The sequence below is a fragment of the Chiloscyllium plagiosum genome, chromosome 13, assembly GCF_004010195.1.
Source record: "Chiloscyllium plagiosum isolate BGI_BamShark_2017 chromosome 13, ASM401019v2, whole genome shotgun sequence".
NCBI classification, from domain to species: domain Eukaryota; kingdom Metazoa; phylum Chordata; class Chondrichthyes; order Orectolobiformes; family Hemiscylliidae; genus Chiloscyllium; species Chiloscyllium plagiosum.
Genome location: NC_057722.1, coordinates 50,547,787 through 50,570,614, shown reverse-complemented (window position 1 = coordinate 50,570,614; position 22,828 = coordinate 50,547,787).

Sequence of the window (22,828 nt, the reverse complement as noted above, 5' to 3'; positions counted from 1 at the left end):
GGTGGAGGAACAGAGGGATCTTGGTGTCTATGTACATAGATCTTTGAAGGTTGTCACTCAGGTGGATAGAGTTTGTAAGAAGGCCTATGAGTATTATCGTTCATTAGCAGAGGGATTGAATTCAAGAGTCGTGAAGTGATGTTGCAGCTGTACAGGACTTTGGTTAGGCCACAGTTGGAGTACTGTGTGCAGTTCTGGTCGCCTCACTTTAGGAAAGATGTGGAAGCTTTGGAGAGGGTGCAGAGAAGATTTACCAGGATGTTGCCTGGAATGGAGAGGAAGTCGTACGAGGATCGGTTGAGAGTTCTCGGCCTTTTCTCGTTGGAACGGCGAAGGATGAGGGGTGATTTGATAGAGGTTTATAAGATGATCAGAGGAATAGATAGAGTAGACAGTCAGAAACTTTTTCCCCGGGTACAAAAGAGTGTTACAAGGGGACATAAATTTAAGGTGAAGGGTGGAAGGTATAGGGGAGATGTCAGGGGTGGGTTCTTTACCCAGAGAGTGGTGGGGGCATGGAATGCGCTGCCTGTGGGAGTGGTAGAGTCAGAATCTTTGGTGACCTTTAAGCGGCAATTGGATGGGTACATGGATGGGTGCTTAAGCTGGGACAAATGTTCGGCACAACATCGTGGGCCGAAGGGCCTGTTCCGTGCTGTATTGTTCTATGTTCTATGTTCTAATCTTGCATGGTAACCTCAGTCAGGATGGGAAATGAAATTTTGAAGTATAAGATGCTTAAGAACAAAAAGTAATGTTTTGTCAAAAGCATTTTGTGGTACAGTAAAAGTTTTAAAACATTAAATATTTTGTTATTATTTTACAAAATAACTGGAAGATTTAATTTATTTAAAAAGTCAGCAGTCTCTATGGCAATCATAATAACATCAATGTTTGAAAACAATGTGGTTGTTGCTCATTAAATTGAACTGTTTACATAAGTAATACGGCCTGAATGAGTGGATAAGCTGGTATCATATTAATTAAAATGTCCTGTATGTTATAATCTTCACTAAAATCAGTCTTACAATGAAATGCTTTTAAAATACAATTTGTCATGTGGGTTAAGATGCAGTAAAAATGGTATATTTGAATGGAGTTGATAAATATAAGTCACGGAGTCATGGAGCTTTACAGCATGGAAACAGACCAAATATCCTCAATTAATCTAGTCCCATATGCCAGCATTTGGCCCATATTCCTCTGAACCCTTCCTGTTCATATACCCATCTAAGATGCCTTTTAAATATTGTAGTTGTACCAGCCTCCACCATTTCCTTTGGCAGCTCATTCCATACAGGCATTACTCTCTGCATGAAAATGTTGCCCCTTAGATTGCTTTTAAATGTTTCCCCTCTCACCTTAACACTATGCCCTCTAGTTTTGGACTCTCCTACCCTGAGAAAAATACCTTAGTTGTTCACCCTATCCATGCCTGTTGTGATTTTATAAACCTCTATAACATCACCCCTCAGCAGAACTCCAGGGAAAATAGCCCCAGCCTATTCAGCCCCTCCCTATAGTTCAAACTGTCCAACATAATACTCTCTTTGACTTCAGTGACATGCTAAATTAGTGGTTGGTGTGTATAATGGGCAGTCAATCCAATATTGCCTGTTTTATATTATCATTACATTAGAGTAGAACATTAGGTCTCTTGAGCCAGTTTGATCATTCAGTGACATTGTGGCAAATCTGGAACCCAATTCCATGTATCTGTCTTTGCCCCATTCCCTTCATACCTTTGGTTAACAAGAAACTATCAAACTGGATAGAAAAATAACAGTTAATCCAAAATAAATTGATGTTTTCAGTAGAGAATTTCAAACCGACCAACTTTTGTACGTAGGAGTATTTCCTAATCTCATTCCTGACATCTAGATTTAACTTGCATACGAGTCCTAGATTTTCATCCTTCATATAAATGATTTGAATGAGAATATAGGAGGGATATTTATTAAATTTGTGGATGACACTAAAATTGGTGTTATAATGAACAGTGAAAAAGGTTATCAAAGGGTACAACGGGTTCTTGATCAACTGGGCCAGAGGGCCAAGGAACAGTAGATGGAGTTTAATTTAGGTGAATGCAAGGTGTTTCATTTTGGTGCGATAAACCAGGACAGGATTTACACAGTTTATGATAGGGCCCCGGGGAGTGTTGTCAAATAGAGTGACTAAGGGGTGCAGGTACATAGTTCCTTGAAAATGGCATCACTGGTAGACAGGGTGTAGCAGGCGGTGTTTGGCATACTTTGCTTCCTCAGTCAGAGCATTGAGTACAGGATTCAAGATGTCATGTTACGACTGCACAAGACATTAGGAAGGCCACATCTGGAGTACTGCGTACAATTCTGATTGCCATGCCATAGTGAGAATGTTATTAAACTGGGAAAGTGTACAAAAAAGACTTTCGAGGATGTTACAAAGACTGAAAGGTTGGAGTTATAAGGAGAGACTGGAAAGTCTGGGACATTTTTCCCTGGAACATAAGAGGCTGAGGAGTGACATTCTCCAGGTTTTTAAATCATGAGAGGTATAGATAAGATGAATAGCTGAGGTCTTTTCCCCAGGAGAAAGGAGTCCAAAACTAGAGGGCGTAGGTTTAAGGTGAGAGGGGAAAGATTTTAAGCAGACCTGAAGGGGCAACTTTTTCCACAGAGGTGGACTGTACATGGAAAGAGTTGCCAGAGGAAGTGGTAGAAATGGATACAATTACAACATTTAAAAGGTAACAGGTAAATGGGCCAAATGCAGGCAAATAGGACTAGTTCAGTTTAGGAAACCTAGTTGGCATGGACTTGTTGGGCCGAAGGGCCTGTTTCTGTGCTATTTAACTCTAACTCTACAAAACTAGCAGAAAAATGTTTTTGCGATTTTTGAGAAGGTTTGTAGCTCAGGTTGATGATAAGTATGTAAGTTAGCTTGCTGAGCTTGACGGTTTGTTTTTAGTCATTTCATCACCGTACTTGGTAACATCATCGGTGAGAGTCTCTGGTGAAGCGCTGGTGGTATGTCCTGCCTCTCTATTTAAAGGTCTTCGTTTCTTAAGGTGGGAGATGTCATTTCTGTTTTTTTTTCAGGGGAAGGTAGATAGAGTCTAAATCGAAGTGTTTATTAAAGAAGTTCTGGTTAGAATGCCATGCTTTTAAGAATTCTCGTGCACATCTTTGTTTTGCCTGTCCTAGGATGTGTGTGTTGTCCCAGTCAAAGTGGTGTCTTCCTTTGTCTGTGTATAGAGAAGCTCGTCAGAGTGGGCCGTATCTTTTCCTCGAAATATTTTGAAAACTTTAGTCAGATTACCTATAAACCTTATAAATTCCAGGGACTACATCCTATTTGGTTCAGTCACTCTTCATAGTCCAACCCTTGGAGTCAAGTTGTAATGCTGGAAAACACTGCATGCTGTCCTTACCTGATATATAAATTCTAAGTTGCAGTCCCTAAATCTGTCCACAATGCTCCCGGTGTAACCAGGGACTTATGCTGTCAAATTATAACATCTACTCTCTTGCATTTTTGTTATCTAAAAATGAAAACTTCCAATGTAAATGTAAATAGTACTCACTAAGGATATTTTGAATACATGGGCTACCATTCCACCATGTCTGTTTTGTTCAAATCTGCTTCTAGCTTTTCACCATTTAGGCCTAAAGTAGATTTCTTCCCATTTTTCCACACTGAAATCCATTTGTCTCAGTTTTACCCATTTACTTAACTTTAAATAATTTTATACTTCCTTCTACTCTGCTTACAGTGACCCTTATCTTTGAACAGTTGGCATACTTAGCTATGTAACTTTCTTTTGCATAATTATATCATTAATAAATACTGTGAAAAGTTTAGACCCTAACAGGAAGGTCTTCAAGAGAAAGCAAAAGAAAATTGGGAAAAAGACCTAATTTTAAAATAGAGATCATACGTCCCAATGAATGAAATAGACTGTAGTTACAATCTCTTTGTCTCCGATTGCTTCTCCATTTTGATGTGCAGAGAGATTTGCATGCAAATAATTATTTGTACACAAGATGGTGATATGAGCACAAACTGCTTTTCTATCAATGCTAAAAGATAATCTTCTTGGATTATAATAGCAAGGCTATTCTTTTCTAAGACTATTATTGAGACTGATAATGAGACTGAAAAATATGATAAGTAAGTTTTTAAGATTTGGCAAAATACAAATTTCCATTCTCTGATGAACAGTATCTTTAACTAAATATCTTCAAACATATACACAGTATAGAGCTAATGGTATGATCTACAGTTCCCTGCAACAATCTGTGCTTGTGTGGGCAAGTGGAATTGGGACTAAATGAATACAGCACTGTCCTCATTCTAGGCAAATATTGTTTGCGCACAGGAGAATTGGGGCTCTGCAATTTTAGCAGCCCTCTGGAATCTGGGCTAGAAGTAGGATGGCCTGAGAAAATGTCAATGAAGGATTTTGGCCGAAAGCATAATGTATTTCCATCACCATCAGATATTTCAAGGACCAGATACATCAGTGGCTGAGTCATATGCTGTTTGGAGGCAGTTAGTCAATAACAATAATTAACTGGCCTATTAATGATTTTATATTTCTGAGGGCATTTTATTGGCATCAAAATGGCTACACCCTTTGTTTGGAGTCTGTGGGCACCTTAAGGCCACCTCTCAGTGGAAGTGGATGGAGGGGTTCTTCTCCACCTGGAGGTTCCATGTCCATCAATGGCAAATGACAACCCCATGGTACAGACACCATCTTGGAGTAGCACCTTCTCTGACCAAGAAGCCAATCTGCTTTGTCCCAGCACAGTTAAACATTCTGGCTTTTTGGGAGCATCTCGCTGTCGAGGTGCCTTCTCCTTCTTACAGCAATACCTCAGTTAGGGGCAGTGTTGTGTTGCTAGGCCATTGATTAGGCTGGCAGCTTTGGGAGGCAAGCTACCATCCCTTAAATGAAACAGTGGTCTCAGCAACATCCTTTCATTTGGCTGCCACTGGTAAAATTCCCACTGCATGGCCATCTCTCAGTTTCCCAGGCATTTAGTTCTGGCAAAAGGACACATAACATGCCAGTAAACTTCAGTCTGTGTCTCAGTTTTTCACCTTATATGTCACTTTGAATATTAAATGCTATAACATTGTGGCGGAAATGAGGGCTGCAGAGACTGGAGGTCAGAGTTGAAAAGTGTGGTGCTGGAAAAGCACAGCCAGTCAAGCAGCATCCAAGGAGCAGGAGAGTCAATGTTTCAAGCATAAGCTCTTCATCAGGAATGGGGGAGGGATGTGGTGCCCAAGGGGGCTGACAAATAAATGGGAGAGGGTTGGGGCTAGGGGGAAGAGGAGTTGAAGTGTTTGGTCACAGGGCAGTGGGGTTGATTGGTGCGTGCATCCCAGAGATGTTCTTTGAAACATTCCGCAAATGGGTTTCCTGTCTCCTCAATGTAGAGGAGACCACATGGGGAGCAACAGGTTGTCCTCTGCCTTTTCTGCCACCTACCATCAGAACCGACCACCAGGGATATATTTCCGTCCCCACCCCTATCTGCATCCCACAGAGACCATTCCCTCCGCAACTCCCTTGTTAGGTCCATAACCCCCACCAACCCACCCTCCACTCCCAGCACTTTCCCTTTCCATCACAAGAAGTGCAAAACCTGCGCCCACACCTCCCCCTCACCTCCATCCAAGGCACCAAAGGATCCTTCCATATCCAACAGAGATTTACCTGTCCTTCACTACACATCATCTGCTGTGTCCGTTGCTCTTGATGTGGTCTCCTCTATATTGGGGAGACAAGATGTCAACTTGTGGAACATTTCACAGAACATCTCTGAGACACACGCACCAATCAAACTCACCGCCCTGTGGCCGAACACTTCAACTCCCTTTCCCACTCCGCTAAGAACATGTTACCTCCACCGCCAAATTCTAGCCATCCGACACCTGGAGTAAGAACACCTCATCTTCCGCCTTGGGACCCTCCAACCACATGGGATCAATGTTGTTTTCACCAGCTTCCTCATTTCCCCTGCCCCACCTTATCCCAGGTCTAACCCTCTAACTCGGCGCCACCCTCTTGAACTGTCCTACCTGTCCATCTCTCTTCCCATCTGTCCACTCTGCCCTCCTCTCCAACCTATCACCATCATCCCCCACCTTCATCTACCTGTCGCCTTTCCAGCTATCTTTCCCCTAGCTGCACCCTCCCTCCCATTTATCTCTAAGGCACCTTGGGTCTGCCCATTTCCTGATGAAGAGCTCATGCTTGAAACGTTAACTCTCCTGTTCCTTGGATGCTGCCTACAGGCTGTGCTTTTCCAACACCATACATTTCAACTCTGCTGTGACATTTTGTTCAGTTCTGAAGAAGAGTCATATCAAACTTGAAATTTGTTTCACTCTCCACGGATGTTGCCAGACTTGCTGTGTTTCTCCAGCACTTTCCATTTCTATTTCAAATTTCTAGCTCGACAGTATTCTGCTCTTATTATAATATCGTGGCAGTGTCCATTGGAACCATCTGGATTGCCTTGGGTAGGTTCACCACCATCGATCCTTTTTCTTGGTATTAGGCTGTTACTAATATCAAATGTGGAAGGTTGCCCAATGAAAGTCTTTGGCAGATGGTAAAGTCAGTCTTGATAAACTGAATAAATTTATTTGCATATTACATGTAGGATTCAGTTAGCTCAGTTGCTGGATGGCTGATTTGCAATGCAGAGTAATGCCAATCACACAGTTTCAATGGCCACACCACATGAGGTTACCATGAAGGTCCCGACCTCTCAGTTCACTCCATGTAAATACACATTTCTGCAAGTGAAACATTCTAGTATGCAAGACTACATTGGTTCACTCCTCCCAGGAATCTGGTGGAGGAGCTTATCTCATGATATCTATCAATGCTTTGAAGTACCAACTGCATGATACACCATTAAAGTGCATTTAAATGCAAAAACTTAGAATTTACATGTTTAGTACATTATGTTAATATTATGTGTGCACAGAAAATGTTCATGCATTAAACAGATCAGCTTTGAAGAAAATGAACAAAACATTTGCAGTGATAATATGATTCCTAAGCCTGTAACTAAACAGCAGCAATTAAACAATAATAAATCTATATCCCTAATGACAAGCAGATTTTTCTGGAGTTACTAATGGGTTCATTAATGAGTTGATGTAGATATCTGCTGTTGTCAATGATGTCCATTATTTGGTGTGCATTTTGATAAAGGATGAAAAATAATTATAGCCATTCATGGGAGTGGCAGAAATCCGCTTTTATATAAATCTCAATAAAAGACTTACCTTTTCATTAAGATGCTTTAGTATATAAATAAACTAAAATCAGTTTAATAAATGAGAAATAAATTTAGACACCTTTTAGCAGGTAAGAATGGATCTGCAGGCATACTTCACAAAATTATGGAGCATAATTTAAGTATATTCCAAACCAATGTTTCTCTTTTGTGTGACTCATGTTTCATGTGGATAAAGAATTCATTGAAAAATAAATTATAGACAAGGAGATTAAATTTCTCTGTCAAATCAAATTATTCAGTTCAGGTGTATCCTTTACAATTATAATTTCCCATTTTGGTACTAGGAATCACCTCCCCACAAGTATCCTATATCCTATTGAATGTTAGGAAATGCCAATAATATGTCCATTTGAATAGCTTTTAATGCCCTGCATTCAGGGTCTCAAAGTAAAGAACTGTTTACGATGATGGGATATGATGGCAGCTGAAAGACAAAACCAGACAAGGGAGTGATTATGACAGTTGTTTGCAAACCCTGCCTAGTGTACAGTGTTTTCAAGTGTTGCCTTGTCTTGATGTGCTGTCAGTCTTTCTCACCTGGGAATAGCGATAGCTTATCAAAGCCTAAACAGTCCTTCTTTACCAGGGCCTGATAATGGTGGCCCTCAATTTATCATCATATTGGAACAGTGAGGGAACCATGGTCAGCTGACAGCTAGATGGACAGTTTGACAGTTGTTGAGGCATCATGGGAAATAGCTGTCACCTGATATTCACAATGACCACTAAGATAACCTTCAACATGACAGGGAAAACAAAGATGCGAATATTCTTAACATCAGTGATTTGATAATTAAAGTGACAAATTTGCTCCTTAAAGTTGTCATTTTTGACTGAATTTTGTTGGAATTGTTTAAAGGTTTTTTTTTAATCCTACTTGTTATTTCGTTATAAAAAAGTGACTTTATCTTTCAATTTGACTTATCTATCAATTTAAACCATCTATGAAAAGCTTTTATACATTTTCATCTTGTTTTGACAGCCTTTTATTTAAGGCTAAAGAACCAATTTCTGTTGTTTCAGTCAAGAATACCAAAATAGTCTCACAGTTCAAATTCTGAGTTTGATGGTTTGTAGTTCAGTTTATTTATTAGTGTCCTGTGAAACTTATACTTTTCTCTCTAAACAATTTTTAAAAAATTTACAAAAAATTTTACTATGTGATCTTGGAAATATGTTTAACTTCACAAGAAAGTATAATAAGAATTTAACTGATTAAATCACCCACCATCGACCTAAGCATCCTACCCAGCAAATCCTAAAAACCCCACACATTACAATTGAGGACCTGTACCAAACTTGCAAAAGCTGACCAATAGACTAGTCGGGCAACAGCTTGATGAATTGTTTCTTTCAACGAGCATTCATGGTATAATCCTGTTCCACTGACAGGACAAAACCACAAGAGGCAGCAGCACGGTGGTATGCAGTCAGAAGGTTGTGGCCCTGGAAATCCTTGTATTGGCTGTGATTGTCATGGAGTAGCATGGCATTATGTCAAAAGCAGGCAAAAACAAATTTCCTGCTGATTATTACCTACTACCTTTCATCAGCTGTTCTATCAACATTTCTCTATGATGAGAGCCACCTGGAAGCATCATTGGTGCTAAAGGAGCAAAAGCATTAATGTCCATCCCTCAAGAAGGACAGCAGCAACTGACTGATCTAGTCAAGTAGAAAGCAAACAAGGAGGAGTAGCCTATTGAGTTCCTCAACCCTGTTCTGCCATGCAATAAAATCATGGTTAATCTTATTGTAATCCCAAATTCACATTCCTACATAGTCTTGATAATCTTTCATCTCTTGGGTTTAACAAGAATCAAACTATCTTTAAGAATATTAAAGAACTCTGCTTCCATCAACTTTTCAGGAAGAGAATTCCAAATAATTCTCTGAGATAGAAACAATTGCCTCTGTTTTAAACATGTGACCCTGATTTTTAAACAGTGACTCCATAGTCTAGATTCTCCCATGAGAGAAAACATCCTCTCCACACTATCCCTCCATCTCAGATACCAGTCTTCAGTCAGTTTGATCCACTGCACATATTATATCTTTGTATTTGATATGGAAATAAATATGGGCCCTGACAACACCTTATCAGTAATATGAAGACTGCTTCAAATTTAGCCACTCTGTGGACCATGCTGCCCTGGTACACTACAAAATTGCTAACAAAATGCCCAGGTATGTCCTGTCTATAAATTTCAGGGCAAATCCAATATAATCAATTATCATCCAATTATCCTACTTCCAATATAATCAATTATCATCCAATTATCCTACTTCCAATCAGTAGCAAATATTAGAGGGTGTTATCAGCAATGCCATCCAGTTGTATTTATTAGCAACAATCTGCTCATAGAGGCCCAGTTTTTGTTCAGTTGGGACCACTCAATTTCAAACTCATTGATAAAAGAGTTGAATTCCAGAGGTGAGGTGAGAGTGACTACCCTTAACATTGAACAACTTTTGAGGAAGGACCCCAAACAAATTTGACATCTGTGGACATCATGGGGAAATTTCTCCATAGGCTGCAATCATCCCTAAGACAAAGGATGCTTCTAATTATTGGAAACCAACCGTCTCAACTCCAGGACATTGCTGCAGGAGTAGTAGATAGTACAATAGGCCCAATCTTCTATACCTGCTTTGTCAATGACCTTTTTTCTATAATAAGGTCATAAGTGGAATGTCAACTTTTGCTTGTATAGTTTTCAGTTACATTTACTGTTTTATTTACTGTTCCTCAGATAATGAAACAGTCTGTTCACATCAAGAAGATTGGGACAAAATCTAAGTTTAAGTTGATAAGTGACGAGTATCATTCACACCATGCTAGTGGCAGTCAACAGCAATCTCAACAAGCAAGAGTACAGCCACCTCCCCTTGACATCTATTGACATTATCACCATTATTCTGGTCACCATTGGTCAGAACTTAAACTGGAATTGCCACTTAAATACTTCATTTGCAAGAGTAGACTGGGTATTCTGTAGTGGGTAATTCCTGACTTTCCAAAGCCTACCCACTATCAATGAAATGTTTCAGAAGTCTCCATTAGCCTGGATGAGTGCAGCTGGAACAACACTCAAGAACCTCAACACCATCCAAGGCAAACCAGTTGGCTTGATTGCCACACCCTAACTCTTGAACCCTTGTCAATAAAAAAATGTCTCACTTAGTTTTACATTACATCGTTGAAACAGGCCCTTCGGCCCAACAAGTCCACACCGACCCGCAGAAGCGCAACCCACCCATGCCCCTACATTTACCCCTTACCGAACACTACGGGCAATTTAGCATGGCCAATTCACCTGACCTTCACATCTTTGTGACCATGGGAGGAAACCGGAGCACCCGGAGGAAACCCACGTAGACACGGGGAAAGAAAAATCTTTATCACTATCTTAAAAGGAATACCCCGATTCTTAAACTTTATTACCTAGGAATAGTGTCAAGATTAGAGTGGTTTGGAAAAGCACAGCAGGTCAGGCAGTATCCGAAGAGCAGGAAAATTGACATTTCAGGCAATAGCCCTTAATCAGGAATGAGCCTTCCTGATGAAGGGCTTTTGTCCGCAACATCGATTTTCCTTCTCTTCAGATGCTGCCTGACCTGCTGTGCCTTTCCAGTACCACTCTAATCTTGACTGTAATCTCCAGCAAGTGCAGTACCCATTTTTACCCAGTCCTAGTGTCCCAGTGAAAGAAGACAACCTCCTGTCATGCATTCTATCAATCCTCTAGGGTCTTGTAAGTTTCAGTAAGATTACCTCTTGTTATTCTAAGCTCCAAAGTTTAGATCTTCTATGAGCTGCTTGTAATCTAAAATGGTGTAAATGTCCTGTAACTATTCTATGATTTTATGTTGTCACTTGTATCGTAAAAGCATTAGTAGGGAATGATCTAATCATTCCACATTGCATATAAAATGCTCTAATTATTTTTAGGAAAAATAGATGATAACAGTAGTTATCTAATGATTCTCAGGGTTATTCAGGACTGGAAATAGGGAGAATTCAAAGGCCACTGATTAAAGTAGCTCTGTTTTGAGGTCAGGCAGGCAATTGCCCTGACTGTAGGTGTTCACTGATTCTCTTTGTCAATACCACTTAAGGGACAGATACTCCCTAATTTTTACATAATTTGCTTATCACACTATTTCCAATTATTTAAATGGAGAGAGGTTCCAAAAAAGTACAGCACAGAGTGATTTTGTACATGAAACACAAAGGTTTTGCATGCTGTTGCAGCAAGTAATTAAGAAGGCAAATTAAATTTTGGCCATCATCACTAGGACATTGAGTTTAAAAGTTGAAAAAAATTATTACAAGTTTTTGGTAAGGCCCCTTCTGGACTATTATGTACAATTTTGGTTCCTGTATTTAAGAAAGGTTATATTGACATTGGATGTTGTTCAAAAGAGATTCACTAGGATGATCCTGGGATAAAGAGCTAACTTATCAAGAAGTACTTTATAATCACTGTTTAGAGGAATGGGGAGTGGTCTTATTGAAACACGCAAGATTCTGAGAAAGCATGACAGAGTAGATGTTGAGAAGATGTATCTACTAGCGTGTGAATCTTGAACCAGGGAAATATTAGAGAGTATTAGATGTCTACAATTCTCTACCCAGAGAGTTACGGAGGTCAAATCACTGAAAGTATCTAAAGAAGAGACATATATTTTTGAAATATTGGGACTATGAAGACTATGATGAGCTATCATGAAAGAAGAGGTAAGGCTGGGGCAGATCAGCTATGATCTTAAATGGCAGAGCTGGTTTGAGGGGCCAAATGGCCAATCCTACTCCTACTTTTTTGATGATCATTTATCTTTCCAGTTTAATCCTCCCGTTGCCAACTATTTTCTCATCTTGCATCTGTTAAAGAGATGTAATTTCCTTTGGTTAGTTGCCTGGAAATGGGGAGAATTCAAATGCCAGTTCCATTAAGCACAGTAGCTCTGTTTTGAGGTCAGGCAGGCAATTGCCCTGACTATAATTGTTCTCTGATTCTCTTTGTTGATACCACTTTCGGGGCAGATTCTCCCTACGTTTTACATATTTTGCTTATCGGATTATTTTCAGACTATTTCCGAAAACTTCTACAAAATTCCGGTGCCAAGATTTGGATTAAGTTTTAAATGGCTCCTCAAACTTGAGGTCTAGCACATCAGCTGATTTTATGAGTGCAAAGCTGCTATTTTTTAGGGGTTTTTTCATCTTATTACTGCTTTGATTTAGACAACAGTTGTCCTACTTTGTTTGTTAGTAGTAGATTATGCTATTCTAAAAATAAATGAGTTTCTATAACGTATAAAGTGCTTTATGTCAAGTTTTGGATTATTTAGTGCTTAGATTAGATTACTTACAGTGTGGAAACAGGCCCTTCAACTCAACAAGTCCACACCGACCCGCCGATGCACAACCCACCCAGACCCATTCCCCTACATTTACCCCTTCACCTCACACTATGGGCAATTTAGTATAGCCAATTCACCTAACCCGCACATTTTTGGACTGTGGGAGGAAACCAGAGCATCCGGAGGAAACCCGCGCAGACACGGGGAGAATGTGCAAACTCCACACAGTCAGTCACCTGAGGTGGGAATTGAACCCGGGTCTCTGGCACTGTGAGGCAGCAGTGCTCGCCATTGTGCCGCCGTGCTGTATCTGCCTTCCTCATAATTCTTCCTTAATGTTTCCTTCCAAATCTGTCTCTTACTTGAGTCCCCCTGACTTGCTTTTCTGTTTGTATCCAACTGCCTTTCTCTCGCTGTACTAATGACAGATTATTCTCACTGTGTGGTCTGTCTGTTTTGGTCAGGACTAGGAAAAGTGTGCACTATATCTAAGGTTAGTGACACTGAACAAGGTGGAGCATGTTTGGAAGAAGAGTCATTGGTTTATGCATCTAGTGGGCACTTGGGACTGAGCCCTGAGTCCAACATCTTTCGGAATATTTGGGGCCTGTGTCTGGTTTGGCACAGGATTAAGACACAAAATGAGAGCTGAGAAGTGCGGGCAAAGTGTGGGCTGTCTCTGAACTCTTGATGGCTCTGAAATAGGTGAGGTATGGAGTTAATTGCTGAGGAGGTGGTGTTTGAAGCCAAAGGTATAGAAGGAGTTTGGATGATGAAAGAGAGATAGGGAATGGCAATCAGTGGACAGATTGAAAAAGGATCATGGAGGCATGTGGATAGTTGGGGAATTGGGGAAAGGCAGTCATGGGGGTGAAGGACTAGCAGCCCGTGCTGTGTACAGTAATGATTCTGAAGTGGTTAATATTCTTGTTACATTGTCTCCACTCATTCTACTGATGTCACAGACGGTAAGCATGGTGACAGGGAGTTGTGCTTAGCTTTTGGAGGGAGCAGATGTGTCTGTACCAGCTCCCTAAGATACCAGTAATTATTCTTGACCAAAAGTAGTTATGAATAAACCTCTTGTTACTTACGATCAGCACCTCTTTTGTGGATACGCTTTGGTTGTGTATTTTCTACAGTGAACCAACAGACCAAACAATGAGGAACGAGAATCTGTGGCATCAAATTACTTCAACCAGGACCTTACTCAGTAACATATACTGATTGAGGTGGTAAATAAGACAAGATACCAACTGGAAACGTATTGCAGTCAGGATATTGGGACTGTAGAAAATTAGAGCATGAAATAGGCTAAGGAGCATGGGGTTTGCACTTCTGTCAGAGCCACAAGCAACAGCACCATGCTAGTGAGTGGGAGTGGCTCTGAAAAAAAAAAAGCTGTTTATAAAAGGTTATGTGAAATCAAGTGAAAGATTGGGTTGGACTTTTCAATGTGTTTTGGGACTCCAGCAGCAAAACCAAATGGAGTCCTGATTTTGCATTCACTGGCAACCAAACTCCTGGGAAGTTGCTCTGTAATTGGCCCCTATTACTTAGTGTCCTGTTATGGATCATGCACAAGCTATCAATATCAAGAGCCAGTAAGAGGCCAGCAGCTTTAGAGCCTTTTGAGGACCACACATGGGTACAGCTGAGCCAAGCAGAGATCTAATGGATAGCTTAGCTTGGAGGAACAAACCTGTTGAGTGCCAAGGAGAAGGAGAACTGCTTCTGGAGAAACATTTAGCTTGAGTCTGTGGCCTTTCCTACCTATAGCCTTGTCATCAGGCCATTGCCACTCTTAATCTATTTAAGGTTCCCTTGAATTGTGGAGCCATCTTGAATCAGTTTCTAACACATTTTCGTATCTCTCCACCATGGAAATGGGGCCATGGAAATTCAGCCAATTATGTTCATTATTAGATGAATGGAGAAAAAGGGAACAGAAAACTAATTTTCACTGGCAGAAATGGGAAAATGAGGAGGAGGGTTCTTGAATTGAGGGCTGTTTGGGGCAGAATTTCACAGGCCCCCATCAGCCTTCCCACCTGTCATCAGAGGTGGGTAAGGCCTAGGGATCACCCACACCTGTCCAAGTTAAAGCCATTAGTTGTTACTAAGAGCCATTTCCCACCAATTTGCAATTTTGAGTCTGCAGGTTACCCTACTTATGCTTTGGGTGTAAATAAAGGCCTTTCTGCTCAATCCCCCTCAAAGGGTCTCCCTGATCCCACCAACCACTAAGCAGTTCTCTCTCTCTCTCTCTTTCCCCCCACCCCTAGACTTTTCAACCCATCCCCAGCCCCCACTCGATCCGAGGCCATCTATCCAGTCCCCAGGGCAAGAACCCTCCCACCACATAGCTAGCCCTGGAATTCACGGTGCTTAGGTTCAAAGGACTGCATGTAGTCTCAGCTGTGCCCCTGCTCCCAGAAGCACTGCTGACACTTTAGCACTGCCAACTGATCAGATTTGCTGAGGAAGCCTATCTACCAATAAATGCTGTGACTATTGAAATAGAAATTAAAAACTTAGTTTCAAAGGGGATTGGGTAAACTTGAAAATGAGATACATCTTTGGGGGTATTGAGAAATAGGATTATTAGAAACAGCTCTAAACACAGAATGACCTCATCCTGTGTTACATTTTATTGTAGTAGGACCTTTGGCCGTAGCTGGTCATAGTGACAGAAGGCATTGACCAAGGAAGCTGATATTTTTCTGATGCCTCCACCAGCAAGTGGCAATGATGTGGGAGGGCTGCCAGAACAGTTTAATGGACTCTTGCTGACAAATAAAATGTGTCATTGGTGGAGAGAGGGATGGGTGAGGGGTCAGTCAAAGGAATTCCTCAGCCCAGTGAAACTCTCACAGTTGTTCCAAGTATGTGGGATAACTACTTCCATTTATATTATTATTTCTCTTCCTGTTTGTCATGAATTTGTGTCAGTGGAATAAAGAATCCCTGCTTCATGATCTTTGGGCCATCTGTGTGTTCAAAACTCAAATTAAATTATGAAATGAATTCCTTTTCAAGTGAGAGCTCAGAGATTGTTTAAAACAGTGTAGCTGAGCTAAGTTTGGGATTAGCACAGCAGGTTATGATTTTGGGGTGAAATATCATTGGGTTAGAGGAATGCTGTGTTTAGCTACAGGTCAGATATTGGGGCTGTAAGCCTATTACTACTAATTACATGTGGAGTTTCAGTGAATTCTTGAAACGCTGTTAGCTAAGATGAATTGATGAGTTTTACCCTTATTGCTAATAATTAGCAGAGGAAATTGACTTGTGGTTAGTTACAGTTTGAACTAATGTTCATCCCACTTTGATCCACTCTGCAAACTGTTCCCCTACTTTTTGACTCCCCCAGTTTCATTTCTCCTTGTTTTTCCTCATTCTGCAGTAGTGTGTTATTCTCCTTGACTTGATATATGTTCATTCCTCTTCTGCAGTACTGTGTAATTTTCTACTTTGTATGGGCATAATTGTTTAAACATAGATTTTTATCTTATAGTTAATTTTAAAAGGACTCAGATACAGGGATACTGGATTAATATACTTTATTCTATCATGTGACCTCTCCAGATGTGCCTGGCTGAATATCTCATCGACAAGATTTGATTAATAACCATTTACAATGTTATCTCAAACCTGAAGCCTGCAAATACTTCTGCAGCCAGGAGGGCTAGCATGAATCTTTACCTCAGTATAATTAATAAGATATTTAATGTACTCTTAAAACCTCCACTGTACAACTTCTATTGCTTCACTTCTTGGTACAGGTTAAAAATGCAGCAGGTTCTTTTTCTCAACAATAGGGAACAATGATCTCGATGTAATGCTGTCAAACATTGATAGGATGTTTCCTAATTTCTGCTGTGTAGCAATCATAAATAATTGGATATCTGTAGACTGTATGTGTGTACTACGTATACAAAAATATATAAAATACCTAAACCCAGGGTGGTAAGGTGGCTCAGTAGTTAGCCCTGCTGCCTCACAGCACCAGGGACCCAGGTTTGATTCCAGCCTCTAGAGACTGTCTGTGTGGAGTTTGCACACTCTCCCCGTGTCTGCATGGATTTCTTTCGGGTGCTCCGGTTTCCTCCACAATCCAAAGATGTGCAGGTCAGGTGGATTTGCCAAGCTAAATTGCCCATAGTGTTAGGTGCATTAGTTAGAGGGAAACTGGTCTGGGTGGGTTACTCTTCGGCGAGTCGGTGTGGACTTGTTGGGCTGAAGGGTCTGTTTCCACACTATAGGGAACTTAAAAACAAAGCCAAACCGAAAGATAGAAAATACATAATGTTTAGTAATATATTTGTCATCAGGCATACCACTGCACATTCATTAACTTCTGTAAAACTGTTCTTTTAAAATAATAGTTCACCCAATCCAATCCTCACTTAGTGCGTGAAAAGTAGATTCTAGAATCTGTACAGCTGAATATAGACTCTGCACCAAACAATCTCTTTAGTTTGTTCTTGCATGCTATCACTCCACCATCATTCCTCACAAAAATAATAGAAATTGAGGTTTCTGTGCTGTACCATGATTTTTAATAGCACGATGATATCTTGCTTTGGTATTCATTTGTTCTCTATTGGTTGTGAATTCTCTCAAAACCAGCTGGGCACATCTAATAAAAAGTACATTCCTCTGTAATCAGCACCTCAGATAATCGTTTGCATTCTGTGATGTTTGGGAATTGTAGAGTTCTTTTTGAAAACAGGCCAGAATTTACTGTACAACTAATAGTCAGGCTAAGGGCACTCATTGTTATGTTGTTGTTGTTGTTGTTAGTGCAAATTCAAGAGAAACATCACTATCCATGATATGGAAGTCCATCATTAGCTTTTCCTAAAGTAGCATCTCAATGTCAAATTCAGTACTGAATGTATTGAACAGCACTTACATCAACTTGCAGAACGCCATAGAAGTTCAGTGAGTGAGGGCAAGTTTGGTTGTCAGTTGCAAGGATGTCTCCTCAAAGATATGTGAGAATTGATATTAGATTATGACAGAATAAGCAAATTTCACTCAAAAGATTCCACATTGTGTGCCCATTTTCAATTATCGCTTAGTTTAGTAGTGCCTGAGTTTATAGCCATTTGTGTACAGGATAGCATGCAAAATGAGATCCGAATATGAAAAAAGTTCCTTTTGTACCTGCTAATTGGAACTGCAATCATTGTAGTGTTGAATTCACCACAATTACATTTAAAAATTACTGTAGTGATCAAAAACAGATTAATGTTAACTGATATGCATCCATATATTTAAATAGCATAAAATAGAACTGATTTCTGCCAATGAATATTCAGTTAAAGCACAAAGGTTCTCTCCAAGGCTTGACATGACCAAGACCACATACCAGCAAGAATGAGCATTTTCAGCAGAAAAGCTGGAAATTTTCACATTAAGTAAGTAAGTTAGAGATGCTCAAGATTTCAGCTATGATCTTTCAAGTGATGCAACACAACCTCATTCTATTCTTATAGTCCATGAGACAAAAGCAACTGTTTGTAAGGCTACTGGATTTTGGCTAAATGTCAATCTCATTTGTTTTTTGTAGAGGATTTCTCTCAGCAAAGCTCAGTGGTTTTCATGTGCTATCATCCCAAACTTGCCTTATTAAATACCTATCCCGCCCCTACAGGACTCTCCAGTTTAATGTTAATCTGACTCTCCCACTCACTGTTGTTGGAAGAATATGCCACTGGTTGGATATCACAGAACAGACTGGTGTCCTTGTTGGTGGCACCTTCTTTACAACATTGTTGTGTTCTTGGATCACTGCTGATGTTATAAGCTACTTGGGGTGTTTGCACACAGTTTGATAGACAAGGGAATATTGGCACCCTGCTTTGTGGACATAATCTAGATGACCTGGTAGACAGTTGGTACAGCAGAGGGATATCCTGTTCCCCTAGGACCATCAGATCTTGCCAGTCTGGTCTGAGGACCCTACTTAGGTTGAGAGGATTGCCCAGCAATCTAGGAAGAAGTTCAATGGTCTTCTTCATTCCTCCAGGGCAAATGCCTCTTCTTCTTTCTTCTACTTTACACTCACTCTATCTCAGTTACTGCAGACCATGGCTTACATTCTACCACTCTCACTTGCCCATGGAGCACCTTCCCTACCTCTCTCTTATCTACTTGAACGCATCCACAGTTTTAACCCTGCATGCCCACTGCTGCCTTCTCACTTGCTTGGGACACTACATCATCTTTTCCTCACATGCATAGCACTATAGCTATGCCACTCAATATCATCTCACTTAATCCCACCCCTTCCGTCATTACAGAAGAAAATGACCCCAAAGACGAAGGGCCATGATGGGTGGTGGTGTGTCCATCTCGCTCAATCCCTCCTCTTCTCTCATTACAAGAGAAAATGGCCCTCAAGAAACAAATTTATAGTGGGGCATCCAACATTTGGCTACGAGGGTGAATAACTATTAATAGGGACTGTTAGTTGTTAACAATGTGCTATGAGAAGTTTTTAACCATGAGGACAAGCTTGAACAGGCGGAGAAAGCTGGTGTTTGATGGGGACAGTTCAGGCCCTTGTTACAGGAAAAAGTGGAGAACCCTGAGACCATCTTGCTGGGGGATGGACAAGTAAAGGGATTGCATATCCATGGTAAAGAGAAGGCGGCTGGAGCCCAAAAACTGGAAATTGTGAAACTGGCGTAAAATGTCAGAGGAATTGCAGATTTATGTGGGCAAGGACTGAACCAGGGGAGAAAAGACTTAGTCAAGGTGGTAAGAGATGAGTTCTGTGGGGCAGGAGCAGACAGAAACTGTGGGTTTGCCTGGGCAATCCTGTTTATGGATCGAAGCTGGAAGAACAGCGCCTCATTTTCTGCATGTGGACCCTGCAGCCTTCTGGACTCAATGTTGAGTTCAATAACTTTAGGGCGTGTGCTCTCCCATGTCCTTACACCAACCTTGACATACCAGGCCTTGTCATCACATGCTCTGCCATTACACACAACCCATTGTTACCCACTAACAGTCCCCATTAATAGCTATTCATCTTCCTAATCAGATCCTTATCCATTTATTTGACTATCCAATTGTTCTTGTCTCTCTCTGGGCTCTCTCCCTACCTAACATTTATTCCTTACCGTGTCCTTCACCCTATCTTCAGCACATAAACAGATATTTTCCTATCTGCCATCAGTTCTGAGGATCACTAGACCTTGAATATTAATTCTGAATTCTCTCTACAGATGCTGCTAGACCAGCTGAGCTTTTCCAGCAATTTCTGTTTTTGGATCATCCACTTGGTAGTGTTAGCTAAAGGCTATTGTGAATACTTCAGTCTTGTTTTTTGTACTGATGTAGAGACCTCCTCCAACTTTGAGGCTGAGGAGGTTTGTGGAGCGTCCCTCTTCAGTGAGTTCAGAGAATTCACAACTGGATGTAGCAAGAGTGCAGAGCTTGGATGTGAACCATTGGTTGCGGGATTGCTTAGCCATGTCTATCATTTGCCATTTATGCTTCTTGGTATGCTGTTTTATAACTTCACCAGGCTGACGTCTTCTTTTTAGGTGTGCCTTGTGCTACTCCTGGTGTGTCCAAGTGTATTCTTCATTAACTGTGTTGCCAAATTCAAAATGAACACCATCAATAAGTGTGTTGACGTCACCACTGCGGCAGGATAGATATCTAACAGTGACAAGTCAGAATATAGAAAGGAGATAGAGGGCTTGGTGATGTGGTGCAACAACAACAACCTCTCTCTCGTCAGCAAAACTAAAGAACTGATCATTGACTTCAGAAAAAAAGGGATGCCCCATCTATATCAATGGAGCTGAGATTGAGAGGGTGGAAAGCTCCACCCTATGATCGGTATGTCCTTGCTTACCATGATCTGCCTATACTGCTCATAAACAAAGTTTTTCACTGTACTTGGCTACAGGTGACAATTAATGAATCAAATCAAATCAAACCAGGGGTAAAGTGAGGTATATGCTGGGTCATGAGTTTCCTGATTGTGTTGGAGTACAATTCTGTTCAGCTGATGGTCCACATCATCTCAAGGATGCCCATATTAAAGTTGCTAGATCAGTCTGAGGTCTCCCATTTGACATATGATGGTTCTGCAGAACATGATGTAGCATATTCTCAATATAAAGACAAGACTTGTGGTGACCACTCTTACTGATACTGTCACGGACAGATGCATCTCTGGCAGACAGATTTGTGAGGATGAATTTGCATCTTGTTTTGCCTCTCATGCCACAAACCTAGTCCAGCAAACCTTTAGAACTCAACAAGCTCTGTCAACAGTGTTACTGTCAAGCCACTCCTGAAGATGAACATTAAATTTAAAATCATGTAATCCCTATCATGTAGAAAGAGGCCAGTCAGACCATCAAATCTGCACTGACCCTCCAAACATCATAATACCCAGACCACACAACCCCTCATTGCAACACCCCTCCCCCCTACCAATCCAACCTCACGTTGGCTAATCCACCTAGCCTGCACATCCCTGGACACTTTGGGGCAATTTTGTATGTCCAATCACCTAACTTGCACATCTTTGGACTGTGCGAGGAAACCAGAGCACCCAGAGAAACCCATACAGACACAGGAGAATGTCAGGGCTCCAAGGGCAAGTCCCTCCCTCCTGATTGTGTATGACTGTCAGCTGGTGGGGTGGGATGTATTCAGAGTTGGTTATGGAGTTGTGTGGGACATTTTATAATGAGTATGGTTCCATGAGTATGACTGTGTCAGGATATTATTTGTTGAGTCAGTGAGAGAGCTCTCAATTTCAGCACTGAACCCCAGATATTACAAAGAAGGGCTTTGCAGGATTGACATTTCTTTATTTTCTGTTGTCATTTCCAGTGTCAGGGCCAATATGTGAAACGATATTGGGTTTATTTCTTTTGTTTTGAAGCGTTTTAGCAAATGAATTTCAGAAAGCATGTAAGAGTCAATTGCATTGCTGATAGTCTGGAGTCCCTGTGGGCTGCAAGGACAACAGCTTCCCTTCCATAAAACAGGGCACAGTGGCCAAGCAAGAAGACATTGGTCTCGTAAACTAGAAATTGTGGGTTTGAAATCTGCCCATGCCTAGAAGCACATTGATTGCACGTTTCGGAGCTGAAGTGGCTACTATTGGCCTTTTGGACCCTGACCCTTTCTTAGAGGGAAGACGCTACTAGGTAGCAGTGATCACAGTATGACTGAGTTTCCCGTTTACTTTGACAGAGGAAAGATTGGATCTAAGAAAAGCAGTTCAAACCTGGGGCAGCACAGTGGGTTAGTGGTTAGCACTGCAGCATCACAGTGCCAGGGACCTGCGTTTGATTCCAGCCTTGGGTGACTGCCTGTGTGGAGTTTGTGTGTTCTCTCTGTGTCTGCATGGGCTTCCTCTAGGTGCTCCAGTTTCATCCTACAATCCAAAGATGTACAGGTTAGGTGAATTGGCCATGCTAAATTGTCCACAGTGTTCAGGCATGTGTAGGTTAGGTGCATTAGTTAAATGTAGGGGAATGGGTCTGGGTGGGTTATTCTTTGGAGGGTCGATGTGGACTTATTGGGCCAAATAGCCTGTTTCCACACTGTAGGTTTTCTATGAAAAGGGGATGTTGGCGAACCAGACTAATTTTAATGACCATCGGCAATAGTTACATAGTCACCGTTGGATTTTTTTTCTTGAATTCAAATTTCACCGTCTATTATGGTGAAACCCAGGTCCCCGGAACATTACTTGTATCTCTGGATTACTAGTTCAGTGACAGTATCATCAGACATCAACTCCCTCTTTCTGGCCCCACTGCAAATGAACTGAGTCATAATTAGTATTTCTGGTTTCATTGTTATCCAGTTAGTTTCACTGGAAAGTTCCCTTTTGGAGATCAGATAACTGAACTTGAAAAACTGACTGCTCTTATTTCAGAGCTACATAGAATTACATTAGCAAATCTCTTCTACCTCTTTATGTCCTTAAATTGTTGTGCCAATAATTGGACACGGACCTTCAACTGGCTATATTCACTCTTGATATAAGGTTAGCATAATCTCCTGGCTTTTGTACTCTGTGTCTGTATTTAAAAGGCCCAGTGGAGATGATGGCTTAGTGGAATTATTGCTGGACTATTAATCCAGAAACTCAACTA